We start from the raw sequence: 23,104 nt of genomic DNA, 5'->3' as shown, positions 1-23,104 counted from the left end.
TTTTTTTTTTTTGGTGCCAGGGATCAAACTTGGTCGGGTCCTTGCACTGGCGAGTCAGGTGGTGAAACCACTGAGCTAAATCCCCAGCCCCTTCCCTCTTCTTTTTTGGAGGAGCTCTAGTCTTCGTCATTGCCTTTAGATGTTTGTCTCCAGTTCCTTCAGGCTTCCAGTACAGACTCTTCGGCCTTCTAACTGGACCTTTCAGCTTTCCCACACAGACTCACACCGGACTCTGCAGTGAGCCCCAGGCCTTCTTCTTTCCAATGGGTCTTCCGGCCCTCCAGCACACAGATGGCCATTTTGCATTCTTCTGTCCTTGATACTACAGGTGGCCATTTAAGCTGTCTTAGTCACTTTCTTAGCCGCTGGGATAAAATAATCAATATCCACAACTTAAAGGAGGAAAGGTTTATTTTGGCTTATGTTTACAGTCCATGGTCAGCTAGCTCCAAGACAGGACAGCATAGTAGAAGGGTATAGTAGAGGAGAAACTGCTCATGTTACTGTGGTAGGGAAGCAGAGAGCACCCATCGAGAAACCTGGGAGGGAGATAAACCCTTCCAGGCCACACCCATAGGGACCCACTTCTTCAGACCAGACCTCACCTCCCGATAGCAAATCAGCTGTGAGCCCCCATAATTCAGTCCCCTTCCAAAATCCCCACCTTTGAGCACACGAGGTTCTTGGGGGACATCTAGATGTAAGACACAGCATAAGCCTACCTAGTAAATCCTTTGCATAATCATGTACAGTATATATTTTAGGTAGAATTCGTTCCTTTAGTGAGCCCCGATACAAATTTTGGTACAGAGGCTCTAGAGAAACAGAACTGTAATGATGAATTTATCTAATTGATTTAGTGGTATGAACTGTTTAACATAATACACAACTAGATCCATATGATAATCTAACTCATCACTTGTGAGATCCAACTCATTTAATGACCCTTTGTACATTACTTTTAAACATTTTTGGGAGAGTGGGAAATGGTTCAGATCCCACAGCATGAGCCATGAAGAGGTCCACTATACTGCGAAAGAGCTTCTTGAGTTTTCTAGTTCTTACAAGCAGAGTTCTGAAGAACAAGTACAGGAATGGATTTTAAGGGTGTGGGACAATGTGGAAGAAACAAAGGTGGGTCAGGCTGAGTCTCTCAGTTTGTGCCTATTAAGTAGAGGTTCCGAATGTAATGTTACAGCTTGTGGAGTTAAAAGAGGTGTTAATAGATTGTTTGGCTGGCTGGCTGAAGTATGGATCAATAGATGGCCCAGTGTGCGTGAGCTAGAGATGCCTATTTTTTCTTGGTTTTTCTGTGATGAGGGTATTCAAAGACTCAGAAATGGGAATGCTGGAGTGGATTTGCCAGGTAAAGCCTAATCCTCCACAGTGGGAGGATCCAGAAAATGTACTCTTCGCTAACCCCTTGAGAAACAGATTCATGAAAGGAGCACCAGCCTCCTTGAGGGTTGTTCTGTGTATTCCAGATCTTAACCGTAGGGACTTCAGTCACTCAGTTGGGAAACTTAAAGGTGATGGGTTTAATTGGATCCTGGAGTGGCAGGGACTAAGTGGCAATGTTTAACCACCAAAGGCAAGGTAGATATACTTAGTGGAATGGACAGCAGAAGCAAAGCAACAATCAGAATGGTCAAAACACATGTAGACCTATAGTGTTGGCTGATTAGTCATGGTGTTCCCAAAAGTGAAATAGAAGGAAACTTACTAAATTTTTATTGGATTTATATAAGCAGAAAAAAATTAAGTCAAATGAGTAAAAATCTGCTTCAAATTGCAGTGTAGAATCACAACCCTTCAGCCAATTCTCAGACTTGAGCTAGTTTACAGACCCAGAACCCTTTGAATGAAGAGGAGATTGGATCCCCTTTGGTACACTACTAAAAAGTTATGTTGTCAGGGCCGGGATTTAGCTCAGTGGTGCTGCCACCTGCCTCGCAAGCACAAGGTCCTGAGTTTGATCCCTGGTACCAAAAAAAAAAAAAAGTTACATTGTCAGTTTTCTCCCGTCTTTACCCAAAGGGACCTAAAGCCTTTTTCTTTTCTTTTCTTTTTTTTTTTGTACCAGGGATCGAACTTGGGACCTTGTGCTTATAAGCCAGGCACAGCACTACTGAGCTAAATCACCACCACACCCCCTTTTTAAGATAGGGTCTCACTATGTAGTTCAGGGTGGTGTTGAACTCATTATGTAGCCCAGGCTGGTCTCGAACTCCTGGTGATCCTCCTGCTTCAGCCTCCTGAGTGCTGGGATTACAGGCATGTACCACTGTACCTGGCTGGACCTAAATAAAGCCTTTTACCAGGGTAAATGCATATTTGGGAAAAGGAAATATACACTGGGGAGAAGGAAATGATGAGAGATTTCACAGACTATTGGACACTGGTTCTGAACTTATGCTAATTCCAGGAGATCCAGAATATTGTTGCCAAGTGTGGTGGCTCACACCTGAAATCTCAGCACTCAAGAGGCTGAGCCAGTGGGATTGCTGCAAGTTGGAGCCCAACCTGGGCTACAGAGTGAATTCAAGGCCAGCCTGAATTCCATAGCAAGACCCTGTCTCAAAACAAAACAAAACAAAATTATACAAAATGTCACCGTGGTCCTCTAGTAAGAGTAGGGGCCTGTGGAGGTCAGGTGATCAATGGAGTTTTGGCCACGGTCTGACTCACAGTGGGTCCAGTAGATCTCTAAACCCACCCTGTAGTCATTTTCCCAGTTCCAGAATACATAATTGGGATAGATATACTAGTACGTGGCAGAGTCCCCACATTGGTTCCATAACCTGTAGTTTGAGGTCTATTATGGTGGGAAAGGCCAAATGGAAACCATTAGATACCTGGGAAAAGTAGGAAATTTAAAAAAATAATCACACCCCTGGTGAGATTGCAGAGATTAATGCCACCATCAAGGACTTAAAAGATGCAGGGGTGGTGGTTCCTACCACGTCCCTACTTAAGTGTCCTGTTTGGCAGAAGATGGATGGATCTTGGAGGTTAGCAGTGGATTACTGTAAGCTTAATCAAGTGTTAACTCCAATTGCACTATTGTACCAGATGTGGTTTCCTTGTTTGAGCAGATTAATACATTTGGTATCTCATATCTAGCTATTGATTTGGCAAATGCCTTTTTCTCCATACCTATCCATAAGACCCTCCAGAAGCAGTCTTATTTCAGCTGGCAAGGTTGGCAGTACACTTACTGTCCTATCTCAAGGGTATATTAACTCTCAAACCCTGTGTCACAGCTTAGTTTGCAGGGATCTTGATTGTCTTTCTCTTCCATAAGGTATCACACTGATCCATCACATTGATGACATCATGATGACTGGACCAAGTAAGCAGGAAGTAGCAACCATTCTGGACTTGTTGGTAAAGCATTTGTGAGCCAGAGGATAGGAAATAAATCCAACTAAAATTCAAGGTCTCCCTACCTCAGTGAAACTTCTAGGAGTCCAGTGGTGTGGGGCCTGCAGAGACATCCCTTCTAAGGTGAAGGATAAATTGTTGCCTCTGGCCCCTCCTACAACCAAAAAAAGAAGGATAATACCTAGTGGGCCTATTTGGATTTTGGAGGCAACACATTTTGAAAAACAACTGACTTCTACTGCACTTTAGTGGAAACTGAACACTTGACCATGGAACACTAGGATATCATGTGACCTGAGCTGCCCATCATTAACTAGATGCTCTCTGACTCACCAAGTCATAAAGTTGATGTGCACTTCCATTGACTGAAGTAGTATATATGTGATTTGTGCCCAAGCAGGTCTGGAAGACACAAGTAAGTTACATGAAGAAGTGGCTCAAGTGCCCGTGGTTCCTACTCCTGCTATATTTCCTTCTGTCCCCCAGCATATGTCAGTGTCATGGTGTGTACCATCTGATCACTTGATGGAGGAAGAGAGAACAAGGGCCTGGTTTACCAGTGGTACTGCCCATTATGCAGGCATCACCTGAAAATGGACAGCTGCAGCACTATAGCCCCTTTCTAGGACATCTGTCTTAGTTAATTTTCTTGTCATTGGGACAAAATACCAAACATCTGTAACTTAAAGGAGTAGTTTATTTTGGCTCACAGTTTGTGAGGTTTCAGTCCATAGTCAGGTGGCTCCGAGGCAGGATGACACGGCAGAAGGGCATGACAGGGGAAAAGTGCCCTCAGCATGGTGATAGGAGAAAGATGAGAGAGACAGAGAGAGAGATTGATTGAGGAGGAGGAAGGGAGATATACCCTTCCAGGCCATGCTCCCAGTGACCCACCTCTTCTGATCAGGCTTCACCTGCCAGTATCACAGTTACCTATAAACTCATCAGTAGACTAATCTGATGAGTATCACATACCCATGATTCCAAAAGCCCCACCTACAAGTGTTTAAGTCTTTGGGGAGACATCTAGATATAAAACATAACAATATCCCTGAAGGACAGTGGTGAAGGGAAATCTTCATAGTGGGCAAAACACCAGGGCATGCATCTGATTGTACACTTTGCTTGGAGGAAAACAATGATCACATGTGTGACTGTATACTAACTCGTGGGCTGTAGGCAGTGGTCTGGCCAAATGGCCAGGGACTTGGAAAGAGCAAAGATATCCATGGAAGTGATATATGGATAGACCTCTCCATATGGGCAAAGGATGTAAAGATATTTGTGTCTCATGTAAATGGTCACCAAAAGGTGACCTCAGCAGATGACTTTAATCAAATGGAGACAGTGACCTATTCTGTGGATAACAGTCAACCTTCTTCCCCAGCCTTGCCTGTCATTGCCCCACAGGCTCATGAACAGAGTGGCCATGGTAGTAGAGACGAAAGTTTTTCATTGGGTTATCAACATGTGCTGACATGGTTATGGCCACGGCTGAGTGCCCAGTCTGCCACCAGCAGAGACCAACACTGAGTTCACAATGTAACACCATTGCCAAGTTAATTATATTGGAATACTTCCATCACAAAAAGGGCACCACTTTCTCATTAGCAGCGTAGACACTTGCTCTGGGTATGAATATGCCTTCCCTGCACGTAATGCTCTGCCAAAACTATTATCCATGGACTTACAGAAGGCTTCATCCACCATCATGGTATTCCACACAGCATTCCTTCTCACCAAGGAATACATTTCATGGCCAAAGAAGTGCAATAATGGGCTCATGCTTATGGAATTCACTGGTCTTACCATGTTCCTCACCATTCTGAAGGAGCTGGGTTGATAGAAATGTGGAATGGCATTTTGAAGATACAATTGCAGTCTAGCTGGGTGGCAGTAACTTGCAGGGCTGGGGTAAGGTTCTCCAGAAGTCTGTGTATGCTTTGAATCATTGTCCACCATGTGGTACTGTTTCTCCCATAGCCATGATTCACAGGTCCAGGAATCAAGGGATAGAAGTGGGAATGGTACCACTCATCATTACCGTTATGACCCACTAACAAAATTTTTGCTTCCTGTTCCTGAAACCTATGTCTGCTGGCCTAGAAGTCTTAGTTCTGGAGCAGGAGAAGGCTTGTAGCAGGAAGCCCAACTATAATTCTATTGAACTGGAAGCTAAGACTTCTCCCTGGTCATTTTGGGTTCCTCATACCTCTGAGTAAACAACCTAAAAAGGAGTTAGAGTGTTGGCAGGGTGGTTGATCCAGACTATCAAGGGGAAATTGGACTATTACTCCACAATGGAGGGAAAGAAAAATATATTTAGAGTGCAGGAGATCCCTTAGGGCACCTCCTAGTATTACCATTATTAAGGTCAGTGGGAAACTAGAACAAGCCAATCCAGGCAGGATAACAAATGACCCAGAACCTTCACAAATAAAGTTATGGGTCACCCCATCAGGTAAAGAACCAAAACCTGCTGAGGTGCTTGCTGAAGATGGTAAGAATACAAATGAGTAGTAGAAGAAGGTAGTTATAAATACCAACTATCATTGTGTGACCAGTTACAGAAACAGGGATTATAATTGCCATGAGTATTTTTTATTATTTTGTTCATATCCTTGTGCACATATACACGTACAGTAAGCACATGTCTTTGTTTTCTTTCTTTGTAACATAATGTTGATAGACTATTAGTTAAGTATGGTTAATTCTATATTATAATGTTTAAATTATGGTATGTTAGGAGAAGAATAAGCATCACCCAGGGCTGGGGATGTAGCTCAGTGGTGTACAGTGTTTGCTTAGTTCAATCCCCAGTACTGCCAAAAAACACCCCAAAATAAAATAAAAAGAGGAATACATTTTTTTTAAAAAAGAATAAGCATCACTCAAAGAAAACTTTGCCTTTTATTTTGGGGGAGAGAATGAATGAGTTTGCACTTGTAAACAGGATAATTGTTTCATGTTAGGTGCAATTCTGAACTTGCTGTTGTCTTTGGAGTCTAAGTATGGTTATGGTTTAAGGAGATGTGTCTGGTTGTCAAGTTGACAAGGCATGGATTGTGATTGTTAAGTGTGGTGTGTCAATTTGACGAAGAGCCACCTAGCAGATTAAAGTTCCGGGTGTGTGTGCGCGGATGATTGACATATAAGCCACAGACAGAGGAGGGAAGACCCAACCTGGATGTGGGTGGTATTAACCAGTAGGATTGTAGCCAGGACCAGAATAAAAAGGGAAAGAAGAAGGAAGTCCTCCATTTCCTTCTCTAGAGGAGCTCCAGTCTTCACCATTGCCTCTGGACATTCATCTCCAGTTCCTTCAGGCTTCTGATGTAGGCTCTTCAGCCTTCTAACCCAGACCCTTCAGCTTTCCTACACATGCTCACACCAGATTCTGCAGTGAGCTCCAGGCATTTGACCCTCAATGGATCCTCCAGCCCTCTAGCATACAGATAACCATTTTGCGTTCTTCCACCCATGGTTCCACCGACAGCCATTATAAGCCTACTGGCAAATCCCTTTATATAATCACATATTTTAAAAAATAAATCTGTTCTTCTCCTGAACCTTAACTGATAACTGAGTACATGAAAGTAGTAACTGGTAGGGAATGAAATGTAGTCTATTCTTGGAGCACATCTGAGCATGGTGAAATGTAGCTTTCACAAGAAACACAGGAAGGCTCTGGTTTGTTAGCCAAGTAGGTCAGTATTTTTGTGGGTCCTTGGGGAAGGGTGTACCTGCATGACTGTACAGGCATATTGAGGATAGATAAGCTGATACTCATTTTTGTACCTCTAGGCCCACAGCTGGCTGCATGGCTGGCTCTGGCTTCTAGTAAAAGGAAATGCACTTGTGTGTCCGTATGTCACCCTCTAGTGGTTACTTCCCAATTCGCGCTTTACCCATGAACCAGCCCACTCAGGTGTTTGTGATCTGGCTTCCAAATGAGTCAGTACGCAGAACCTAAGGCACAGCTCCGAGAAAAGTGTGGCTGGATGAGAAGTGAGGACTCTAGGAATAAGTATTAGTATACTTCTGGCAGAGAAGAAGTCAAAGGCAGAATATTAGGCGAGGAGTAAAGGAAAAGTCTCAAGTAAGGGTCTTGCCTATCCATTTTGTTTCTTTCCTTTTTCAAAATTTATTTAAATTTTTTTTTATGGAGCTGGGGATTGAACCCAGGGCCTCAAACATTCCAGGTAAGCACTTGGCCACTGTATTACACCCCCAGCCTTGTAAATCCACTTTTGTCAAGTGCAGTTTTATACCTGTGGGATAGGATAGTTGCTGCTTTCAGATCTCTTCCCAGAATGCCAGTGCTATTTCAATTCCCCTAGCTATTTCAGGTCCCCTTTTCTAGGAAAGTAGGCATAGGCTGAGAGACCTCCAGAGCTGACTGAATTCCATACTTGCAGGGTCCAGCAGCAGACAGCTGACCTGCTGCTTCTCTGTTGCCTGAGGCTGTGTTCTCTCTGCCAGTGAAGGTCATTTATATCAGGATCCTCTGGGCTTGTCATATCTTGATAAATATTTCAGAAGGCCAGGCAGGGGATTAAAAGGGTCAAGATCAATCTTCCTCTGACTGGCCTGTGGCTCCACATCAGGCTTGGGACCCTGCTGCCTAGAGCCTGACTGAGCGAGCTTGAAGGTTATTCCCTTTTTGAAGAGGAGCTGGCACCCAGCCAAGGTTTGCTGGAAAGTCCTGTGTGGATGAACCGGTGTATTTGCATTTCTTACATAATGTCAGACCCGAGGAGTCTTGGGGATTGGCACTGTTGCAGAGTTCACAGCCAGGTCCCCTTTTCTGCCAGGAAAAGAGGGTTAACGCATTTCAAGAAATAGACAGAAATCTTAAGGGGGAGTCCAGCAAAGTCTCAGTCTTGTTAGCATTAACTCCACACCCCCCCAGAAAGGAGAGCACAGAGATCAAAATCACATCCTTCTTGATGTTATTCAAGATCACTCCTTGCCTTGAATCCCAGTTATTCCCAAGCAGTTCAGTAATACCAAGCACTGTATTTCCTCTCTTTTGTGCAGGAAATTTTGTACAAAAACTCTAGTCAAATTTTTCTAACAATGAGACAACTTGTCTCAGTCTTTGCACCTATATATAATTCAGTGAAGTTCATGATGTTTGCCATTTATTTTTAAATTTACCATTTAAAACCAAAGAGGTCAAGTAACTTACTCAAGCAATTGGTTTTGTTTGTGTTTTTTGCAGTGCTGGGGATTGAGTTGAGGGCCTCACCCATGCTAGGCACACCCACCCTTACCATGGAGGCACACTCCCTAGCTCAAATATTGCTCCCTTCAGTGGTTTGAAGGCACCTAAATTAAGAGTTGTCCACATTCTGGCACAGTAACAAATCTTAGTAGTTAGGTAACACCTTCTTAGTAAAGCTTTGGAGGCACTGTGTAGACATTTAATGACAAGGCTTATTGTCGTTACAAATGAAGAAAATAAGGCATAGAAAAAGAAGTGACTGAGAACAGTCCAGGTGGGATACATTTTTCCTCTGACCTGCAGCGCACCTGTGAGTCCCTTCACACAGGTGCACACTCAGGATTGCCATCACCTGCTGCTATCCTTTTTGTGCTCAGTGTTTCAGTAAATTCTGATACCACTGGAATGGTGATAAAGACATTGCAGAAGTACTTAGACATTTGAGCACTTGTGCTGCTAGGTGACTAGGATGGTGTACTGATATAACTGCAATCAGGGCAGGAAGTAGAACTTTCAAATAGAGTGAGTCTGCACATCACTCGGGCTTCTTAGTGGCTTCGAAGGTGCTGTGGGGAAATAGAAAACACAGTCTTTGGGATCCTCTCTCAGCCTAGCTCTCCATTTTCCTGATTTTATTATACCTGTAAGTTTTTTAAAGTGTGGCATATTTTAGTGGGGCCTGATGGTGCATACCTGTAATCCCAGCATGGAAAGAGATTGAGACAGGGAGATCACAAATTGAAGTCCCTCCAGGGCAATTAAGTGATACTATAAAAATAGAAAGTAAAAAAGGACTGGGGATTCAGCTAAGTGGTAGTGTTCCCAGGTTGGAGGGGGTGGGACGGACATGGTGTACTTTAAAAAATAGTATGTAAGCTAAGAAACTGTCCCCACTGGCAGAGCTAAAATTGATTTAGCTGCCTTTGCAGTTTCGTGTCTTAACAATGTGTTGTAGTCTGTTGTGGTACACTATAGAGAATGCACAAACAGCTCCTAGCCAGGCCTACCTGTAATTCCAGCACTCTGGGAGGCTGAGGCAGGAAGACTGCAAGTTTGAGCCCAGTTTGGGCAGTTTCAATATTTAATGAGACTTAACTGTCTTACATAACAACAACAACAGAAATATTGGAGGGAGTTAGAAGTTTGTGGTTTTATGCAAGAAAAAAACAGAGACTACATATAAAAGTCAAATTGCCTCACACCCTGTTCCTAAACATTGAGGATGCAAATATGTGGTAGCAGAACGTTGAAGCCTGAATATTTTCTTAAACATTTCTTAAATGATGGGATCATGAGAGATCCCTAAACAAGAAGAAAATTGTTTCCTAGATTCTTTTGGCATTGATACTCCACCTGGAGCTCCTAGAAAGAGTAAACTATCTCTAAATATCAGAATCAAATTAACAACAATCAAAAAAACTTTTTTTCCCCCCATGCCAGGGATGGAACTCAGGAACTCATGTATGCTGAGCACACAATACCACTGAGCTACACCCTATCCCGAAACAACTTTTGAAAAGCATATTAGAGAGATTCAGCTGGGTTTTGCTTCTGCACTTTTTTTGCAGCAGTTTAGTTTTCCCTATGGTCAAATAGTTCTTGATTTGGGTGGTAGTTTCATGGGTACATACACATGTAAAAATCCATCAGATTTTAAAAATATTTCAAATGTGTCGTATTTAGCTGGGCATGGTGGTACGTGCCTATAATCTCAGCAGTCAAGGAGGCTGAAGCAGGTGGCTCACCTTGAGTTCAAGGCCAGGCTGGGCTACATAGTAAGTTCAAAGCTAGCCTGAACTATGTAGTAGGACCCTGTCTCAAAATGAACAAAAATATTGTGTATTACTTTATGTCTTGTTTCAATTAAAAAGTTGTTTTTAAATCAGAGGGGGCTTAATGGGTCACAGAAAGTTTACTTGTAAACTTAGAAATTATTTCAAGTTCTGTTTGTTAAAACAGAGTAACCAAACAAGTACAGATTCTGTGGCAGCTGCTGCCCAGAATTTAACAGGCATAGTTAGTTGGCCCTACTTCTTGACCCCATGAGGCTGTCATGCCCGTGATTACCACTCCGTCCTTAGATTATTTCTGACTTAGTTGTTTTCACTAGTAAACTCTAAGACAAAGATTTTTGACTTTGTTATTTTTCACCTGCCCAGGCCTCTGCTCACCCCATTGTTCAGCCCTGGTATAGCATATGCAGTCAGCAGTCAATAAACACTGACTCTAAGCCAGGCTCAGTGGTGTTTGTCTGTAGGGCCAGCTACTCAAGGGTCTGAGGCAGGAGGAGCACGTGAGTCTAAGTGTTTGATGCCAGCCCAGGCAACATAGCGAAACCCTGTATCAGTGATAGTGAATCTTTTAGAGCTTTCAGTGATAACAAATAGCCAGCTGCGGCATACATGCCATAGGTTCACCATCACTGCCCTGTATTCTAATTCTGATCTTTGTTGTTGTTGCTGTTAATGTGTGTTGGGGGTGGGGAGTGTAGAAGAGAAAAGGGAAAGGGAAATTATTTCTTAATATGTGAATAAGTGAATCTGTGTCATGGGAGCTATCTGAGGACTTGTAGGAGCAGATTTAGACACCAGCAAGGCATTTCTGCTTTTGCTTAGTCTTTGACAACCTTTGTTGCTTGCTGCCTTGCTTGCTTCCTTCCCTGCTGGGGTAGACCTGGAATCTAGGGCCTCAAGCATGCTAGGCAAGCACTGAACCGCTGAGCTACACCCCAGCCTAATGTTGCCTTAATGCTGACAAAAATGTGATAATTTTATCATTTGTTGCACATGCTTCTCATGCTGTTCCCTACTGAACCAAATCAGGCTGCACGACGCTGTGCTGCTTTCCACTGACTTTTCAGTTGTTGATATTGGCTTTTAGTGTTGGGCGTGTGGTTTCTTTCAACACACATGAACACATATCTTACCACTGAAATTTTCCTAGGGTCCTAAGCATTTCAAGCTGGAAACTGTCATCAAGATGCATTTTACATTCCCATTGTTGCTTTCATCTGTGGGTACCACCCATAGCCTAGGCTTTCTGTGGCATAGTAAATGGGCTACATATGAGTAGGAAAAATGTGAGACTTCTTGTATGCAGCCCAGAAGGCAGGAAGACCATGGTAATGCTGTGTGCCATTAGCACACATTTGTTGGTGGTATATCAGAACTTCAAATTCAGCCACCCCAAACAGTACCATCCACAAGGGTGTGGCCCTTTCACACGAAGGTATTTTTTGAAACTGAACTTCTAAATGCTGTTGAAACTTAACAGTGTTGTTTTATCTCTCTAATAGAACCCAGATGGCAAGAGAGGGTTGGTATTTTTCCATCATTTGAATCTGCACAAGCACCATGTTATCTAGACACAGAAGGTGACTTCAGGACAGTGCTGTGGCTGCAGAGCATGGTTAAATTTGGAAAATCATCAGGGGATTAAAAGAAACAGGCTTCTGATTCAACACTTCCGCTTTCTGTGTAATTTAAGTGCATATCTAGTTACAAGGTTTCTTTGGTAAAAACAAATTTTTGCTCTAGAGTTAGCTAGGCAAAGCCAGTGTTTCCCTGGCTAGTTGAGTTTGAGAACCCATCTGCCTCACAAACTATTAGCAGCATTGTTTGTTTAGGACCCCTCTGTAGAATCTTTATTCATGGAGAAGCAAAAAGAAACTCAAAACAGCCCAGCTGGATTTCCAGGTCCTGTGTGGAATATGTAACCTCTTTGACTTCTCAACTGAGAAAATTGGATGCAGGTGTCACAGAAAGAGAATAAATATGGAACCCCACAATGCTATGCTTGCAGCCACTTTTATGCCATTGAATTTAACACATAATGAAAGGCAGGCATATTCCAGGAGGCACAGAGCTGAAGCAAGGCTAAGAATCCTACAGTTTTAAGTAGGTGAGCTGAGTCTGTTTTGAGCAGTGCCTCCTCCTGTTATTCTACTGCAGTGTCCCAATTTTAAAACTAAATGACCTATGAAAGAGGAATGCAGATGGCTAATAGACACTTTAAAAATGTACTCCCTCACCGATAATCAGAGAAATGCTGTTTAAAGTGCAGTGGTATTTTTTAAACCCATCATGAGCAAAAAATTATAACATCTTAATTAGCTTTGTCATTTTAAACTAAAACTCAGCTTAGCAATTTACTAGATTTAATTTTCATTAAAGGTTGGAAACTCTCAAAAGATTTTATTTTGAAAGTATAATGAATTGCCCAATAAACTTAATGAGCCAGTTGAACCAGATTGGTTGATTGGTCAGTAGATGCCAGAGATGTTAAAACTGGGAATGCTTTTGGGAATTATATGGCTAGCTTTCTTTTTTCTTCCCCAGTGCTGGAGAACCCAGGTCCTTGTGCATGTGGCCAAGTGCTGTGCCACTGACTACACCTCTTCATTTTCTAATTGAGAGGGCTAGGACCTAGAGAAGTTGTGTGGTGTGTCTATGGTCACACAATCCTGTGGAGCTGCAATTGCATTAGTAAAATGTTATGTGGTGTTATTTAGATCTTGCTATCTGTAAATAGTTTCATATAGAATTAAACTTCTTGAGACTGGGTCTTGCTACGTTGCCTAGATTTGTGATCCTCCTGCTTCAACTTCTCATAAACTTTTTTTTTTGGTTGTAGTTTCCTGTTTCTTTAGACAAAATGTTATAGAGCTCAAAGAACAGAAATTCAGGCATTGTTCCCTTATTTACTCTCTGTCTTTAGAGGACCGAGTTGCTGAATACTTCTATATTTTTTTAGTGGAGATAATCCTTGCAATTGAAGCCCCTTTGATAATCTTAGAAGGTTCCAGAACAACTGAAATAAAAATAAGGTGTTTATATTCTACAAAGGACAATTTTTACAGTATGCAGATAAGTCTGATACGAATTAGAATAAGTGTCATATGAGTTTGTGTTAGTTAAGTTCATGCTGGCTCTTGTAATAAACTCCCCAAATATGAATTGGCTCAGAATTGTAGAGGCCTCTTAAAAGCCAAAATGGATGTTCTTGTCATCAGTTCTCTAACTGGTTATTTTGGGTGCTGGGCTGCTGTCTGTCTTATGACTCCATCTTTGGCCCTGTGTTATGGCTTATGTCTAAGTGTCCCCCAAGGCCTCATGCACTCATAGGTGGGGCTTTTGGAAGGTGACTGGACCATGGGTATGTGATAGTGGACTAGTCCATTGATGGGATATATCCAGGGTGTGATGTTGGGAGGTGAAGCCTGGTGGGAAGAGGTGGGTTACTTAGTGTGGCCTGGAACTGTATATGTCCCTCCTTCTTCTTTGATTTCTCTCTGCTTCATGTCTGCCATGCCATGAGCTCTTTCTTCTCTGCCATGCCAGCCTGCCTTGGAGCCAGCCAACTATGGACTGAAACCTCTACAACTGTGAGCCAAAATAAACCTCTCCTCCTTTAAATTGTCAGTTTCTGGTATTGTGTCTCAGTGTGAAAGTAACTAAGACACCCTGGCTTTGAAAGCTGCTGTGTTAGCTTTTCATCACTGTCATGAAAATACCTGAGATAAACACTTAAAAGGAGGAAAAGTTTATTTTGGTTCATGGTTTGAGTCCATGATTGGTTGGCTCCATTTCTTTTGGGCCTGTGGTGAGGGAGCACATCATGGTGGGAGCATGTGGCAGAGGAAACTGTTCACTTCATGGCCTGGCTGTGAAAGAAACAGAAAGGGTTCCGATTCCCAATATCTCCTTCCAGGGTATGCCTCCAAAGACTTCACTTCTCCTAGGCTTCACCTCCTAAAGGCTCTGCTAGTTCCCAATAGTGCCACAAGCTGCTTGTTTGAATCAAAGAAGGAAAGAGAGCATCGAGGGCTATTCATTGGGGGTTTTTATGGGCCAGGCCTGGAAAGTTGCAGACATCATTTCTTCTAACATTCCATTAGGTAGAACTCAGTTATATGACCACATCTTAGTGCACTGAATGCTGAAAAGTGTAGTCAGGCTAGGTGCCATTTTAGTGGCTGTCCAGTCCTCTCCACCACAATAGCTTTGAGGAGCCAAAGAATGAAAACATCACGTAAGGGTGAAGTAACTTCTTGGGCAAATACATATATACCTAGGAATGCAGAAGTTTTTAATTATTTCTACTAATAACTGATTTTTTTTTTTTTATTTAATGAAGAGTTTTGGGACCAGGGATTTAGCTCAGTGGTTCTGCCGCCTGCCTCAAAAGTGCAAGGTCCTGAGTTCGATCCCTGGTACCACCCCCAAAAAAGTTTTCTGCTGACTCATCCTAGATGGTACATGTATTCAAGCTGTATGATTTTTTGGAAGTGGTGATTCTGATCAGTGGCATGTGTTTGCAAGATGGCCAGATCCCCTGGAGAGTAAATCTATTTCAGACACCTAATATACTCTTGGAGATGAGCCCAGAAATAGTGGGCTTACCCCCAGAGCCACTGCAGACAGACTGTAGTCAGTACTTTTGTTTTTCCAAGCACTGGGGCTGGAACCCAAGGTCTTATGCATGCTAGACCCATGGTCTGCCACTGAGCCACACTCCCAGCCCCAGACTCTATTTCACTCTATTTCAGTTTAGTGGTGACCAAGGGCAACTGGTTGGAGTACCTGCGCTGGTGGAATGAATATATATGTCTTTCTACTCTGGTGGCTGGTTCCCAGCGCTAACGTTTGGCGTTTCCCATGGCTGCATGAGGCCCATGATGCCAGCCCAGGCTGATGGTGTTCTTGTTCTGTGCCTTCTCATATTTCTGCTGAATCAGACCACCCAGCCGGGCTCCCAGCCCAGACTCCTACTGCCTGCACTCTCAGTCATTGCCAGCCAGTGATCACCAGTCTTCCTAAGTATAGATCTGGTGATGCCGCTCCCCTGTTTAAATGCCCTGGGAGGCTTCTGCGAATTCCAGAACAAAGCTGAGACTCCTTGGTGTGATCTCCAAGTCCTCCATGAAAAGTCCCTGTATGAAGAAGGTTCTGTGTCACAAGAATTAGTGATTTTCTTTGTTTTTAGATTCATTCATTCACTCTCTCATTCTTCTTTTCTCCTCCTTGCTCCCTTCTCTCTCTCTCTCTCTCTCTCCCCCTCTCTCCCTCTCTCCCTCTCTCCCTCTCTCCCTCCCTCCCTCCCTCTGTTCTCTAGATAGGTTTTGGACATGAAATTGGGTGGTATGAAGTAGCTACTGCTATTGAGGAATCAAACATTTCACTTAAATTTTTTAAAATTCATTAAGTTTATTGGTACAGTTTAGGTGTACATATGATCATACTCATCATAGGGAATTTGTACCTGTACATGATATAGCTTGGGTTTTTTTTCCCATTCTCCTTCCCTCCCTCCCACCTCTCTACCTCTCCCTATTTACAGAAGCTTTGTTTCCGTTATTTCCTTCTTTTCTCATTTTTCTCTTTCCCTTCTTTCCTCCCCCCACCCCCAGTTCTCTTTCCCCTTTGAACATTTTCCTCCTATTTCACATTATCTATTATATATTTTGATCCTCATTTATACTTTGTTTCTCACACCGGAGAAAGAATTCGGTATTTACACGTGTGTCCTATTTATTTCACTTAAGAGTATAGTCTCAAGGTGCATCCATTTAGCTATAAATGACTCTAGTTTATCTTTATGGCTGAACAGTACTCCGTTTTATTTAAAAAAAAAAAAACAAAAACACTTCTTATTTATCCAGTCACCAATTGATGGGCATTTTGGCTGTTTTCAAGATTTAGCTATTACATAAATAGCCACATGTGGCCAGCCAGTGGCAGACAAAAAGTAGAGAAAGTCAGAGAGAAGAGATGGGTCCAGGGATAAAATGGCCCCCTCCAGGGCACACCCACAGTGAGCTTACTTCCTTTCACTAGGCCCTTTGCCTCCTAAAGTTTCCAACACCTTGCAGTAGACCTTTCAGCTCTGAAGCCCCCAGTGGATTAATCTGTTGATGAGGTCAGAGCCCTCACCAGCCAGTCACCTTCCCAAATCCCACCTCTCACATCGCTGCACCAGGGACTGAGCCTCCAATGTGTGGACCTTTGGGAGACATTTTAGATTCAAACTGTACCAGCTAGGTACTCATAGGCCCTCAATAAACATTGGTTAAGGGATGAACAGTGGCTGCCGAATGCTAGGTGTTTGCCAGAGGCTGCCTTTTTTTGACATGCTTGTGATCAAACCCAGGGCCTCACCATGCTGGGTAAGAGCTCTGCCACTGACCTGCACCCCTGGCTGTCCATTTTCTGCAGAGCCTTTTGTTGGAGCAGGACAGAGCACAAGGCTTGACCTGACATTGCAGCCTTTTCCAACAATACAGGCAGCCAAGGGAGAAATCTAGGAATAGGGTTGGGAATCCACTGAAGAGAGGCCTCTAAAAGCCCAAAAAGAAACTAAAGGAACTTTATTGGTGAACCAAAAGCCTCTTTAACCTCCCCAGGTCCAAAATGGGTGATTGTGCTTTTTAGAAGGCAGTGACAGAAGTATTTTAACTCCCAAAATAAGGACCTGGCCTGAAGATTGCTGGTAGTGGTTCTGGTTTGGCAAAGGAAATGTGAGCTGCTTGGCATCTAAGAGGGCCTGGCATTGAATGTTCCTATCTGGTCAGGAAAGAGACCTGGTGCTAGGCCTGAGGGGAACTGAACACCTGCATCCTGTGGTTTTCATCAGAAGGCTGCTTGGCGCTTCTTCCCTCTGAGAGCGAGATCTTCCACAGCAGTCTAAGGATTGGTGTGAGACACAGCGGCAATAGTTGGGACCAGCATTAGGGGGCACACACACACTTAGAGCTTCCATTTTCCCTGAAACATAAAAAACAAGTGTCATTCCTGTGTTCGTGTCAAGTTCCAAGGTGAATTCACTTGCAGTCTGTTCTTTCCCACTATATAGGTAGACTGCCTGGTTTTCCTTCCCATGCTTTTCTGACTGATCAAGACTGCAAGCAGACACTGGGGCTGTCATCATTTAGGGCTCAGTACACCCATGGGTGCTATCCTTGCCATGTTCCTTTCACTGCAGCATTGATCTCCCACCTGTTTACAAAAATAACTATCCGATATTCTACTATCTAATAACTGTCCCAATGGAAATTGCTAGTTTTTGAAGAAAGATGGGCAATTTCAGCAATCTTTCTTTACAGCAAGAAAAATAGAATAAGGTGAGCTAATAACTTCTCAACCGGAGCCCAGCACTGATGGTACATGCCTGTAAATCCCAGCTACTGGGGCCGCTGAGGCAGGAAGATAGCACGCTCAAGGCCAGCTTGGGCAACTTAATGTGACCATGTTTCCAGAAAAAAAAAAAAAAAGCTAACAATAAGTTTTAAAAATAACTTCTCATCCAAGGTTAATTTCTGGGGGAGAATTATAGAATTGTTGGACTGGTGGTATATCTCAGTGATACAGCCTCTGCTTAGATTGGACTCAATTCCTAACACCAATTTTTAAAAAAGAGTTATACATTTATTTAGAAAAGACATTAACATAACTACTTCTAGAAAACTCCATATGTGAAAGTCCAGGTTTATACATATAGTAAGTGGACTACCATGTATATAGCATATATGTAATACACATATTGAGCTTTCGTTTTTTTTCTTTTTTTGAGACAGGATCTTACTAGGTAGTTCAGACTGCCTTGAACTCATTGTGTAGCCCAGGCTGGCTTCCAATTTGCAGTGATCCTCCTGCCTCAGCCTCCCAAGTGTTGGGATTACAGGCATGCACCACCATGCCTGGCTGAGCTTTCTTTCTTCTTTTTCTTTTTTTTTTTTTTTTTACTTCCGGCTGAACTTTCTTTAAAGAACAGAATGGCAAACATGAAATTCTTGGAGTATCAGTCAAGCAAAATGCATGTATGAAGCAGTCTGGAGAACTGTGACAGAAAACAGTGCAGATTTGGGGGAATAGGAGAGGCTATACCCCTCTCCTGCCCATCAAGGCTTTCATATTCCAAGCATTTTAAAACACGATGATAGTCAAAGATCTGGCAAGTGGCAATATCTGCTTTTTAATATTTTTGTTAATATTTTCTCTGCTTATCTAGGTCCTTTAAAAATCCAGTCTGCAAAATCTGGAACACATTTACTTGGTAGCATAAAATTGTACTTTTTATTCTAATTATCCCATAGCATAGAGAGAGGTTGGAGCCTGCCCTTGATGAGGATCCAGAACCACTGACTTACTCCATTTCCTCTATCTAAACATGGGAATTGGTGGCTGGGGAGAGGGTGGGATTCAGGGTAGAGTGCTTGCTTAGCTTGCTACAAGCCCTGGGCTCAACCCCTGCACCACAAAAACCCCCAGAAATTTGCAAAAGAGGGTGTCTGTTGCTCCAATAAATGTCTTCTGTATAGTACAAAAACAATTTACAGTACTTGCAAGATGAGAGCATTTAATACCTTCTCCCTAAACCTGAAAACAAAAGCCACAACGTTGGCTGTCATGCTTGCTCCTCAGAATAATTTCCTAAGCCAAGCTGACATTTCTGCCTTCTTTTCCTGAGCATCTTTTTTTCCTCTCTTACTAGGGATTGAGCTCAGGGTCTGCAAATGCTAGGCAAGCACTCTTCCTTTTTAATCTAAATTTATTTATTCATTTTAATTATGTATTTATTTTTTTGAGGCAGGATTTTGCTAAGATTCCTAAACTGGCCTTGAACTTGAGATCCTCTTGCCTCAGCCTCCTGAGTAGCTGGGATTACAGGGATTTGCCACTGCTCTCTGGCTCTCTAGAGTATCATTTGAAACTATTTTACAGCACTGATCAAAAGGATATTACTCTTTCTTATCTTTTACATAGAATAAGACTTCTAATAGATTTTTGCTTGTTACCAGGTAGAAAATTGTGCTTTTCCAAGTAAAATGAATCAGCTGAGACCTGCCACTTCTTGGGGATTTGCTCTGTGGGCTTTTCTTGCTGTGTAAAACATGAGCATGTCACTTTCACACTTCTGAACACATGAGGAGCTGGAGGCCAAGAAGCTGCAGGGCCAGAAATCTCTATTCTAAGAAACGTTAGGAACTAGGTTTTAGTGTGGGGGTCTCTGTGTCCCCACCACCCTGCCCTGTGATTGGGAGTGGTTGCTTTATAATTCTTAAATCCTGTACTTCACCACCAGGAATACCAAGCATATACTGAGTTCAGCATTGTTCTTCAAGGACAGAATTTAAATCTTACCACTCCTCTCTGCCCTCTATCCCTCTCCCCAGCCCTAAAGCTAGAGAAATAACAGGAAAAAGCACAATATTTGCAAGATGAGATTTCTCAAAGGGCTGCTACAAAATAATATGGTAGAGCTGATAAACTCCAGACCATCCCCTCTCCCTCAATTTTTTATTTTTATCTCTACCAACTGTGGAGAAAGTAGATCATACAAAAGAAGGCCAGGCCTTGGGGCTAAGAGGATTCACTGAGCAGAGCCTGGAAGGAAAGGAGGGGCAGGGAGGGAGAAGTGTTGAGTCCGCTCCTGGCCCAGTAGCTTGCCCTTGTGTGGTGGACCCAAGCCTGGCACTGCCTGGCAGATGCTATTGTGGTTAGCACTAAAGTCCTGCTAACCTGCTCTCCATTAGTCATCCCACCTGGATGTCTCAGTACCTAAATTCTCCAACATTTGTTTAAAGCAGAGATTTCTTCTTAAGTATGAGGATCCTTTTTGTAAGCAAAAAAAAAAAAAAAAAAAAGGTCATGCACCCCATGAGAGTATAGTTGAATTTTCTGAGGACAAATATATAAAGACCCTCAAACTATTAGGTATTAATAAGATCTTTTTCTTCTTTAAATGTTTTTATTACATAATTCACATAACACAGAAAATTACAAAGAGCATAACACATGCACAGTGTAGTCAATTTTTGTAATATCCATTACCCAGGTTTCCAGTAGAACATTACGGCACCCCAGAAACCCCGCTAAGTGCCTTCCTCATCGTGACCCCCTCCCTGCATCCTCTGGGGAAACTACCCCCTGACATTGATGGCCACCAGTTCCTCGCTCTTTTTTATGGCTTAACCACCTACGTATGGACCTCTAAACAAGAATTTTGCCTTGAATTGAATTGCAGTATATGCATTCTTTCCATCTTACTTCTTTCTAACATTATGTTGATAAGATTCAGACATGTGTTTGCCTATAATTGCAGCTCATTCATTACCATCCCTGCATAATATTTCATTGTAGCAATAGACTGCAATCAAGGGCTCTATCCATTGTACAGTTGATGGACATTGGTATACTGGGCCTGTAATTAGTAGGCTAATGATGTTACTATTTATTGTTTTGTTTGGTGTTGGTACTGGAGTTCAAACCTAGGGCCACTAAACCCCTAACTCAGAGCTGCTATTCTTTTTTTTTTTTTGGTACTGGGGATTGAACTCAGGACCTTGTGCTTGCCAAGGAGGTGCTGCGCCACTGAGCTAAATCCCTGTCCCAGAGCTGCTATTCTTGACAAACTCTTGGTATATAAATATTCCTAGGGGAGTGAGATACTTTCATCATCAGAAACATTACATTAAATTGTAACAGCTTTGTTGATATCCAATTCATGTATAATACAGTTCACACATTTAATGTGTGCAGTTCAGTGGTTTTTAGTATATTCAGAGTTGTGTACCCATCACCGCAATCATCAGAAACACTTTCAAATGAATTGATATTTTAATAATTTCAAGGATCAGCCTGGGCTACATTGTGAGTTCAAGATCAGTCTGAACTACATACCCAGACCCTGTCTCCAAAATAAAACAAACAGCTGGCCATGGTGGTGAATGCCTGTAGTCAGCGCTTGGGGAGGCTGAGGCAGGAGGGATTGCCATGAGTTCAAGGCCAGCCTGGACTACATAATGAGTTCAAGCTCACCCCAAACTACATGGCAAGACCTGGTCTCTGGAAATCAAAACAAACCAGCACACAACAAAAGATGATAATTTTAAGAACTCACATGGGACTGTTGGAGTAGAAACAGGTGGACATATTTATTCATTATAGAGACAGTGCTTCGCTTGCATATGTCATATGACTCTGTGGCTCTCATAGATCATTAGCTCCCATATTAGGAACCATTGGCTTATGGCCTTGACATGTAGAAATTTTCCATTAAAATGCAGATGTGTTACTTGGAAGACTGCATTACTTCTTACTGTAAGTGGCTTCATGGCAACAGTTCTTAAATTTTCATGGCCATCAGAATCACCTGAAGGGCTTGTTAAAACAGATTGCTAGACACCATCTGCAAATTTCCAATTCACTTGGTCTGGGTAGAGCTTGAGAATTTGTGTTTCAAACAGGTTGCCAAATGATGCTGATACTGTCAAGCCCAGGGACCACACTGAGAAATCTGGTAGCTTGCTGTTATCTTCAAAATGAGAGAACTGGATGTGGGGGAATCCATTCAGTCATTCAGTACATAAGAATAAGACATAAGACACAATTTGATGGAGGGAAAAGAGGTCAGTTAGCAGGCTCTTGTGGTAGCTCAGAGTATGACAGTAGGAATGGAGAATAGGGAATAAATTTTTAGAATTCTTTGGAGGGCTAGGGTGTGTCTTGGTGGTAGAACGCTTGTGTAAGAGGCCCTAGGTCCTCAGCACCACAAACACAAATAAACAAAAAAGGACTATGGAGACAGTCAAGAGACCTTGGGAACTGATTTGACATGGAGGCTAAAGAACAGGGAAGAGTTCACGTAGATACCAAGATTTCAGAGCTGAATCCAGGAAGAGAATTGAAGGTCAGAGACCAAGCCAGATTGGAAGGAAAGAGCATGATCAGTCAGCATCTTCACTTCTCTCCTTGGCTGTCTAGGAAGATTCATTCAACTATCGATCCATGGTCAAAGGATAGCACCCAGGGCGACTGAACCTCTAAATCTTAGGCCCCATTCCTACAGTGTTGCCCCTACAAACTAGAGGCATATTGTGGGAATTGTTCTAGTAATTGCTATTGAATGGAATCCCTCCTTTGTAGCAGTATCTCTCCTATCCTAAAATACGTTGACATTTTCTCTCTGTAAGCAAACCACATTGCCACATGAAGTCTTTCCTGCACTTTTCTTTCTGTGTAAAACCCACACATTCTTAAGGCCCTGCTCATTTCCCACATCCCAGCTGCAATTGCTTCTCGGACTCTTCTGGCACATTGGTGTCCTGCCTCTCAGAGTGAGTTTTCCCCTGCTCAACCAGAGCATCTCTACATTATCTGATCAAGCAGTATAGTGCTTTACTCTTAGAAGCTGCATATTGCTCATGGCTTTGAGGAAAGGGCAAAAACAAAGCCGAGATCTGGAATCTCTTAAGATCTCCCTTACTAGTAGATCCTCAAATAAAGGGACACACCAGTGGAAGCAGCTTTCTCACTGGTGAATGGGCTGGTCTATAAAAGCCGAAAGGACTTTCTGTCTCCATGAGAGTCTGGCCTTCACAGCCTGCTTCCTATTTCCTTAAGAGCAAAAAAGAGGGCTATCTCTTTTTCCAGTCAACAAATATTTACCTAACATGCACTAAAATGGGCACTCTTCTAAACACTGGAGAGAAAATGG

The 23,104-nt window shown here is 42.7% G+C and overlaps 1 protein-coding gene across 3 annotated transcripts in view; it reads left to right on the top strand.

Annotated features, from left to right (window-relative positions):
• The window catches only part of Wnt5b (Wnt family member 5B), a 106,732-nt gene that overhangs the window by 62,871 nt on the left and 20,757 nt on the right, over positions 1-23,104 (top strand). The window lies entirely within an intron of this gene.

The sequence above is a fragment of the Heterocephalus glaber genome, unplaced genomic scaffold (assembly GCF_053883595.1).
Source record: "Heterocephalus glaber isolate CG9 unplaced genomic scaffold, H.glaber_assembly_v1.0 deba00000281, whole genome shotgun sequence".
NCBI classification, from domain to species: Eukaryota; Metazoa; Chordata; class Mammalia; order Rodentia; family Bathyergidae; genus Heterocephalus; species Heterocephalus glaber.
This window is presented reverse-complemented; position numbering and strand designations above follow the sequence as displayed.